Consider the following 8,807-nt stretch of genomic DNA (forward strand, 5'->3'; position numbering starts at 1 on the left):
TATGTCAACCAGGATGGCCGAGCGGTTAAGGCGTTGGACTTAAGATCCAATGGACAAATGTCCTCGTGGGTTCAAACCCCACTCCTGGTAGATGTTTACCTTTAAATAGTAAATCATGCAGATGCTGTAAATGGTTGACAAGTTTTTACATATCTGCCTAGAAACCAGATAAGGGTGTTGGACCTAATATCCATACACATTAAAAACTTTGTGAGTGGGATCCTTACTCCTGATAAATGCTGAGGTTAAGCTGGGAATAACAAGCACGTCCGGTCTCTCCTCATGGGCCAGCAGTATCTCAAACCCTATCATGAATCGCAGCTTTAAGAAGGTTATCTTATAGCTATTGTTGAGACAGAATTATAAGAGATGCTCTTTTAATTCAGTGGTTAATATTGGCTTTTAATACTGGTGGAGCTATACATGTCAACCAGGATGGCCGAGCGGTTAAGGCGTTGGACTTAAGCTCCAATGGACAAATGTCCTCGTGGGTTCGAACCCCACTCCTGGTAATCTCTTACTGGAATAGATCAGTTTGAATATCCATAGACATGCAGATACATTAAAATTTAATTTATCCATGGGCATTATGGCTGTCAAACTCGTCAAACCATGAATAAATAGACCTCACTTTAAACACAGGGTGACTGTCCTGCTGGAACAGAAAATGATCTTTCTTAAATGTGGGTGTCCACATAATTAGGGTACCTGAGTTGAGGATAACAAAGTCTCTTAAGAATGTTGGTGTTCTAAACTGCCTAAACCAGGATGGCCAAGAGGAGATCCAATGGACTAATGTCCTCGAAGATAGAAGTGATTCATGTGTTGCTTTTGAGTTTTGCGCCCAGTCTCCACTGTCACTGATTTCAATTCTCCCAGTGGACCAGCTCTCTAAAATAAGCAGCTATAAATAGGAGGGGGTTAGTGGGAGAGCGCATCTGGGGCACGAGACAGGACGAGCGCTTACGACTGCTCTAATTGACTTGAATGGCAGATGTTAATTATGTAAGGTGGCAGACTGTGACTCTGGGGGGCTCTTTCTAAAGCGAGACAAGTAAAACAAATAAACATTCAAGACTAAAACAACTTATGCTCTCGCCTGTCATGATGGACGTGCAGAATACTGGCCATTTAACCCTTTAAGAACATAAGACTATGCTATGAAAACGTAAGTCATCACAGTGACCGGAGGCATGGATCAGACCCACAATTATAAAAATGCATTCTTGGTAGTTTTTATTTGTTTCTGTTTCTAATACCCTTATATGCAAGTGATATAAGAAAGAAGATAGATATAAAGTAGATTGGAAGTTAACAAATGAAGTGTAAATAAATGCATGAAGCAAGTGAACAGATTATGCTGTTTTCTTGCCTGAAGTGGCAGATGAGATTGATTGTTGCACTTTGCATCGACTGCCACTGTTTCCTGCTGTTTATTTCAGAATGCAGGACCGAGTGGGATGAGATCCGGTGCTGGCTCAGAGCCGAAATCGGCCAGGTGGTCAATGTGTCCTGTTCTGAAGTTTTCCAGCATCTCTCCAACAAACAAGGTCAGCTTCACTGAGAACAATTATGAACTTATTACTATCTTATTATTAAGGAACCGGACTAGTAATCAGAAGGCTTTAGGTTCAAGCCTCACCATTAACCATTCAAGCCTCACCGTATTTGCGACTGTTGGTTCCTCGACCAAGACCCTCAACCCTCAATTGCTTGCACTGTAATTAGCTACAACTATAAGTCACGTTGGATCAAGGTTTAATGAGACTGTGTAATTTTACATGTTACTGATCTACAAAATGCTGTAAACTGGGTTGATGTGTTTGTTTCTCAAATCCAGAAACAAACACTTTCTGAGGCAGAGCTAAAAATATTTGCCAGACTCGTCTTGTCCTCATTTTTTCTGGCAGCTGAAGAAGGAATAAAAATTCTCCTGAAGCAGAAGTCAAGCTATCCCAGATAGATTAAGAACTAAGAATGTTAAAACTACTTAAATAAAAGTGGGTTTAGATCTACAGCAGAGGGCAAACCAGTACGTACTTGTTTACCTTCTCTTTATGGATTTGCAAACTAAAGAACCCGAGCTGGCTTTGTAGAGCCCGAACAAACGCTTTGAATAAAATGTAACGCTCGCTTATGGTAAAAAGTCAAGAGAATTGCGACTGTTTGCAGTATAAATGTGAAGAGATCTACTGAACCTTACAGGGTTCGTCTACAGAAACTGTACAGAAGACGGCTGGACTGATCTGTACCCGTCGTACGAGAAAGCCTGTGAGTTTGGAGAGTTTGGAGAGCCTGAATCAGAGGTAAATCAGCTTTGGATGATGTTGCAGTGCATCCTTTCAATAAACAAATTTAACAGGCCCATCTGGTATGCAGACTACATACCACTAAGATCCGGCAAGGGAGCACGGATGCGCAGATGACTCACTGGTTTCTTTAATTGTTAGAGCACATTATTTAGTGTTTATCTGCTTCAGCTGAAGGATTCTCTTTAGTCTGCCTCATAAGCAAGGAGCGCTCCGCCCCGTTACACAAACATTACTGTGTTATTCCATAATGCTGAAAAATGCTGCAACACACACAACTAAACTGGGAACAGAATGCATCATGGCCTAAATTCTGACTGTGATTTTTGTGCTTTTTTTAGACAACCTACTTCTCAACAATTAAGCGGGTCTACACAGCAGGATATGCCACATCACTGATATCTCTAATAACGGCTGTAACAGTCTTCACTTCCTTCAGGTACTGTGGTGTTTCGGGTTAATTATCAGAGACGAACCATCACGTTTAATGCCAGAGCTTTTGTCATTAGTTACCCTAGAAAAAATAGCCAGTGACTTTGTGTGGTAACTGTTTCACGCTCATTTAGGACCTCATTTTTTAGGATGCCTCTTAGAAGCATAGAATTATCCTGTCAACTAGCCCAGCTGCTAGGCTGGGTTCTTGCCTGAATACTAGGCTGTTTATATCTGAAGTACTGTCACTTTCTAACAGATTGAGGTTTCTGTACTTTGCTCCACACTGACGATATCATATGTCAACATCACTGTAAAGAAAATATGGTGGGACTTTAGCCATCCCTCCCTCTCCTCAGACATAGCCAGTTACGTCTGTATGTAGACGGCAGATAGCATCAATGGGGATTCGGATCTCAGAGGCTTGGCAAATTATTCTTATTAAAAAATCTTATATTTATTACATGGTGGTCTCCATGGGCACTGCCATTTTGTGAAGGGCAAGGAAAAGATAAGTGAATTGCTTATTTTAGTGTGTAACCAGCATGTTTAAAGAAATTTCACTGTACGAGGAATTACATCCACATCAACCTGTTTGTCTCCTTCATCCTCCGGGCGAGCGCTGTCTTCATCAAAGATGCTGTTTTGTTCTCGGATGAATCCCTGGATCACTGTTTTATGTCGACGGTAAGAAAGACTTCCTCTGACCAGCTTGCTGACTCAGGTTCTGACCAGCAATATTAAGGCAAATTTATTTGACTGCTGTCGTCCTGTTTGTTGTTTGTACGTACTGTTTTCTGCAGGTGGCGTGTAAGTCCGCTGTAGCTTTCTTTCAATTCAGCATCCTGGCTAATTACTTTTGGCTGCTGGTGGAGGGCATGTACCTGCAGACTCTACTCGCCCTTACCTTCGTCTCTCAGAGGAAGTACTTCTGGTGGTACATCCTGATAGGATGGGGTAAGTGTATCACCAACACGAGGCCTGGATGTAATTGAAAACACTCTAGTAGGTTGCGATCAAAGCCGTATGATCTTTTCTCTTGTCAGAATCAGGATTTTCTTACAATCCATATTTTTGAAGGATCATCTGCAATATCCTTCACTTTTCATATTTGTAGGAGTCCCATCTGTGGTCCTTACTGTCTGGGTTTTGGCAAGAAACTTCTTTGAGGACAGAGGGTATGTCCATTTTAATTCTTTAACACAATGGGCTCTATTTTCATGATCATAACAGAAGTAAAAAAACTGTCATCCCCCCTTCTGCAGATTTGCTTTCTGCACTTTCTCTTTGAATGCCATCAAACACGTACATACAAAAATGACCAATAAATGACCATGATATTTAAAGTGAATGCACTTGCACTTTAAATATTTAATTCATTAGCACTTTTAATCAAGCAAGTCTTATTTGCTTGTATTTCATATCGACTCACAGATGCTGGGACGACACTGATAACATTGGTGTGTGGTGGATAATTAAAGGCCCAATAACATCATCCCTGTTTGTGAGTAAGGATGTATAGTACCTAGTCTTGTTTGACTAGACTAATTAAGATTATAGTCTGGAGAAATGTTTTAAAGGAAGGATTTTATTTAAAGGCAGAATGAATTATCGTTAAAGCTTGTATAGTTTGTTATAGTTCATTTCGTTTTGTCACCTCTGACCTTCTGTGTGACAGGCCAACATCATCATTTTCCTGAATGTAATACGGATCTTGGTTCAGAAGCTGAAATCTCCGGGTGTAGGAGCAAGTGACACAGGACATTTTATGTAAGTTTGAAACCCTTTATATTAATGATAGTGCTGATGAAAGCTGTTGTACAAAAGATGCAGGTCAGTACAGATGCAGTTTTCACACCAGAGTTTACAATGTTTTTAATAATACCAATATACTACCTAACATTATGTAGGTACTACGTATTATGTATTAAATAGAATAATAAAACAACTGAAATTACACCCAGTCACTTTTTATTAAAGATTAAAGACGTGTGTTGGATAATATTGTTTCTTAAAAAAGATTAATTCTGTTTTTTATACTACAGAATGTGTTTCATTTTACTCATGTTCACTTTGTATAATCTGGTGTTTTGTGAAATATGCTACAGTTAAGGCAATCTGAAAGAGGGTGATATTTCACACCACCATACTGTATATTTTACTGGCCTATAGGTTGAATTAAATAGATTGCTGTTTTGGCAGGAGGCTGGCCAAATCCACCCTGTTCCTGATCCCGTTGTTTGGGATGCACTACACAGTGTTTGCCTTCCTGCCAGAGAACACCGGAGAGACGGCACGCCTGTGCATTGAACTGGGCCTGGGATCCTTTCAGGTCTGCATGCTGTGTTTTCATGTACTGGTGGAGTTTAATCCATTAGATTACAATGAATATATACAATTGTGTATAACAGTGTTGACATGAACAGTGTGGCATGCACTAATGATGCACTTTTATTTCTAGGGCTTTGTGGTGGCTCTGCTCTACTGTTTCCTCAATGGAGAGGTAAGAATTCCTACAGTGTCAGTTCTAGAGTTGATTATGTACTTGAGTATCAATCATTTCATTTTAAAGAAGTGTAGAAAGAGACTTTCTAGGTAAGGCTGCACTTGTAAACATACTAGAAAAAGAAAATGAAGACGTTTCAAATAAAGGACACCACCCTACACCTGTGTTGTCTCCTCAGGTTCAGGGCGAGTTGAGGCGAAGATTTCGGAAGTGGCGGACCCAGAGTCAGCTGAGTCCCAGCAAAAAGCGACGAATCACTGTCACCCAGATCAGTGTGGTGGAGAGAGGCGAGCTGCTGCCTCACATCTGTACCACTAAAGTCACATCCCTGTAAACGTCCAGGTTTGAGCTCACCTGAATGTGTGAGTAGCAAATAGGATTATGGATTCATGGGGGATCAAAGGACAGAGAACCTGCAGTAAGACTTAAAAGGACTGAAACACTGAGCTGGTAGGAAACATATCGTTCAGAATTCTCAGTCTAATGATAGGAAAGGTAAGAGAGGAGCCAGCAGTCAGACAAAGAGAAGCAGCAGGAACAACAGTTACTTACCTGCACAACAATCATCTCTTTATCTTTGATGAGTCAAGACTCTTCTATTGAAAAGAATAATGGCAACAAGTGTCTCACATTTGCACATGTGAATTTATACAATCAGACAGATAAAAATAGAATGGCAGTAATTTAGCCCATCAACTTTGAAGAAATAAGTTATATAAGTCCATGAACTGCCTTGCAAGTGTTACTGGGGCATCACACGGTAATTGAAGGAATCATTAATTGGCTACACAAAAAATAAAATCTAGTTGTTTTAATAAGAAAACAACTCCAAACATGAAGCCGAAAACCTCAAGAGAGGCATTCTTTGGGCTAAAATGGATCTTGAATGTTTTAGTCCATCCAAGGGAAATAAAAAATTGACTTTTTTCTTTAGTTGAAATTAATATAAAAAATGACAGACCACCAGTTCCCCATTTCAACTTTATTTATATCGTCCATTTTGTCCAATTCAATAGACCAATCACTGACATTTTAATAAGACCATTATTTAATCATCTTAGAATACATTTATTTGCTCTCAGGATTCTGGACAGGACAAACCAACAGACCGGCCTCATCACTTCAAAGCGGACAATAAAAAACACATTTAAAAAATTTGGCACAAACAGCAGAAATACCAGATTTTCTCCACAATGGCATAGAAAAGTGCTCATGTTTAACAAGAACTTTATACATTACAGAAAAGAAACAAAGGCAAGCAGTGATACACAAAAGCTGGGCTGATAGTACCGTACAGTTCTCTTTAATACATTCAGGAATCAAGAGTTTACAGTTAAACCGTTAACCTGTTCAACCAATGAACCCGGAAATGAAGAGAGACGTGCGGATTGGCCAGGTCACAGGTATAATCTGTATGGTCAGTAATGACACACCACATCACACAGTGGCAGACACACACACACACACACACACACACACACACACACAGAGTTGAACAGCTAGCACTGGATTATAACAGCTTCAGTACATGGTCGTTACTCTCTGAGCATGCTCACTCAGAAAGAGAGCTGGTGTCAAGAACAAAGAAAGCAGCAGGTTTAATATTTCTGAAGTGTTTCTTAAAGAACTGATAATAATTATTATTATTTTATTATTTTCTCCTCTTAAAATAAGCTATTAATGTAATACTACTATGACTACTACTAATCTTTTAATATTAAAATATTATTATTATTATTAGTAGTAGTAGTACTAGTAGTGATGGTGGTACTGGTAGAAGTATAAGAATATATTAAATTTATTAACTGACATTTCACAATATTTAATATTTTAAATATAATTGTCTTCACTTCAGGTATGGATTATGCCTAGAGTACACTACACAATCATTAGACAGATTTTCCAGTCACTGACTCACATTTCGTAAATGGTATTACAGTTGGGTCAGGCTTGAAATGATGTGTGTTCTCAACAAAGACTAATTTGTAAACTCTGTGATTAAAACAGCCAATGAGAGAGCAAGAAAACTGTAAATGAGCCTATCAAAACAAATAAAGGATGAAAAGCAGGCCACAAAGTGAATGTTATACAGGACCAAACACTTCTGATACTTTGAAGCAGTACCAGGCTACACATAGAGTAGATTGTGAGAGAGCTGCTAGCTCCCAAATACTCCACTATGCACTACATCATGTATTTCTACTGCACCAGTGGTAGTATTACTATTTGTGGTTTGAGACACAGCCATCCAGCTTGCCAGCTGAAAAAAACGTTGTGTGAACTTAACAATTCCCAGCTTCTCGAATAGTGTCTACTAGTTCTTACTTGTTATTTCAAGTAGATGTGAAGTGATTTTGCACTAATTTGCACGGATCCGACACACAGGTGATGCACGTAGCGTTTCTCCTCAATGTAAAACCATCAGTGTTTAGATTTTTGGGCTGTATTTTCTTCGCCAAGGGATGGTTCAATTCTACTGTTGACTTATACGTAGCTGAGGAGGAGCTGTAATGGCTCAGCAGTTTAGATTCTGGACTGTTGAATCAACAGTCAAGGGTTCAAATCCCACCACCAAGTGGCTGCTGCTGCTATTGGGCTTTTAACTCTTAATTGTATGGATTGTGTCCTATTTTGTGTCGTAAAACACCTAGGATAAATATGACCATCAAGTGTGTATAAGACGATCAATTTCTAGGCTGTACTGTTTTTCATTGACATCAAGTAAAGTCGGTTTATGCTGCTGGCTTCAAGAAAAGTGGTAGTATCGTTTTACATGTTGCACATGATGTACAATTTACAATATAAGACTGTTGTGATTGTGCTAATGTTCTATACAGCATTCTCTGACATTAGACATCTAACCTCATGTTAGTGTTAAAGAACAAAAAACTTACATTCAAATACATCAAGATAGATCAGTTTCATCTGACACAGGGAGATGGTAAAACGTTACACCAACATTATTAAAGCGTGTGTGATTGATAATTATCAGACTTAAAAAAGAAACTGCAAAAATAAACAAACCTATTAACCTACTAGGTAAACTGTTCCAGTTATGCGCTAAAGAAAACACATTGCAACCATTTCTGCAATGCAAATGTTCAAATGTTCAAAACAACAACATTTGTGATGTGCCGCAACAAATAACGTTCATGTTTCAAACAGGATGCAAAAACAAGTATGATTGTCAGCAGAGTTTTGGTTGTGTGATTAGATTGACATCAGATTACTTTGTAAAGGGTGTGAAAATTCTTTTATATTCTTTTTCAGCCCTAAAATGTATTTGCAGTTGAACGTGAAAACAGTCCATGATGCACCAGTTTTAAAACATTAGCAGTTTCATGTCGTTTCTTGTATTATAGGAACGATCTAATGGAAATAACCTCTCTGGTACTGGTTAAACTGGGTAATAGGATACTGGATTGTTGTGGCATTTCTATCCCCTCCACTCATAATACAAAGAAAGAAATAAACAACTACAAAACTACAACAGCTTAATCACCGATTCTCGAGTCTTTGTGTTGTTGAGTTGACATACTCTGTACTTGCGGCTGATCGTA

At 38.9% G+C, this 8,807-nt stretch overlaps 2 non-coding genes across 2 annotated transcripts; both read left to right on the plus strand.

The window, feature by feature from the left end:
* The first annotated feature begins 7 nt into the window (after positions 1–7).
* Positions 8–90, plus strand: trnal-uaa (transfer RNA leucine (anticodon UAA)). The gene has a single exon. It is a non-coding gene; the product is annotated as a tRNA-Leu (tRNA).
* Positions 91–429: 339 nt separating this feature from the next.
* trnal-uaa (transfer RNA leucine (anticodon UAA)) lies at positions 430–512 on the plus strand. Its single transcript has one exon. It is a non-coding gene; the product is annotated as a tRNA-Leu (tRNA).
* The last annotated feature ends 8,295 nt before the right edge of the window (positions 513–8,807 follow it).

The sequence above is a fragment of the Trichomycterus rosablanca genome, chromosome 25, assembly GCF_030014385.1.
Source record: "Trichomycterus rosablanca isolate fTriRos1 chromosome 25, fTriRos1.hap1, whole genome shotgun sequence".
NCBI lineage: Eukaryota > Metazoa > Chordata > Actinopteri > Siluriformes > Trichomycteridae > Trichomycterus > Trichomycterus rosablanca.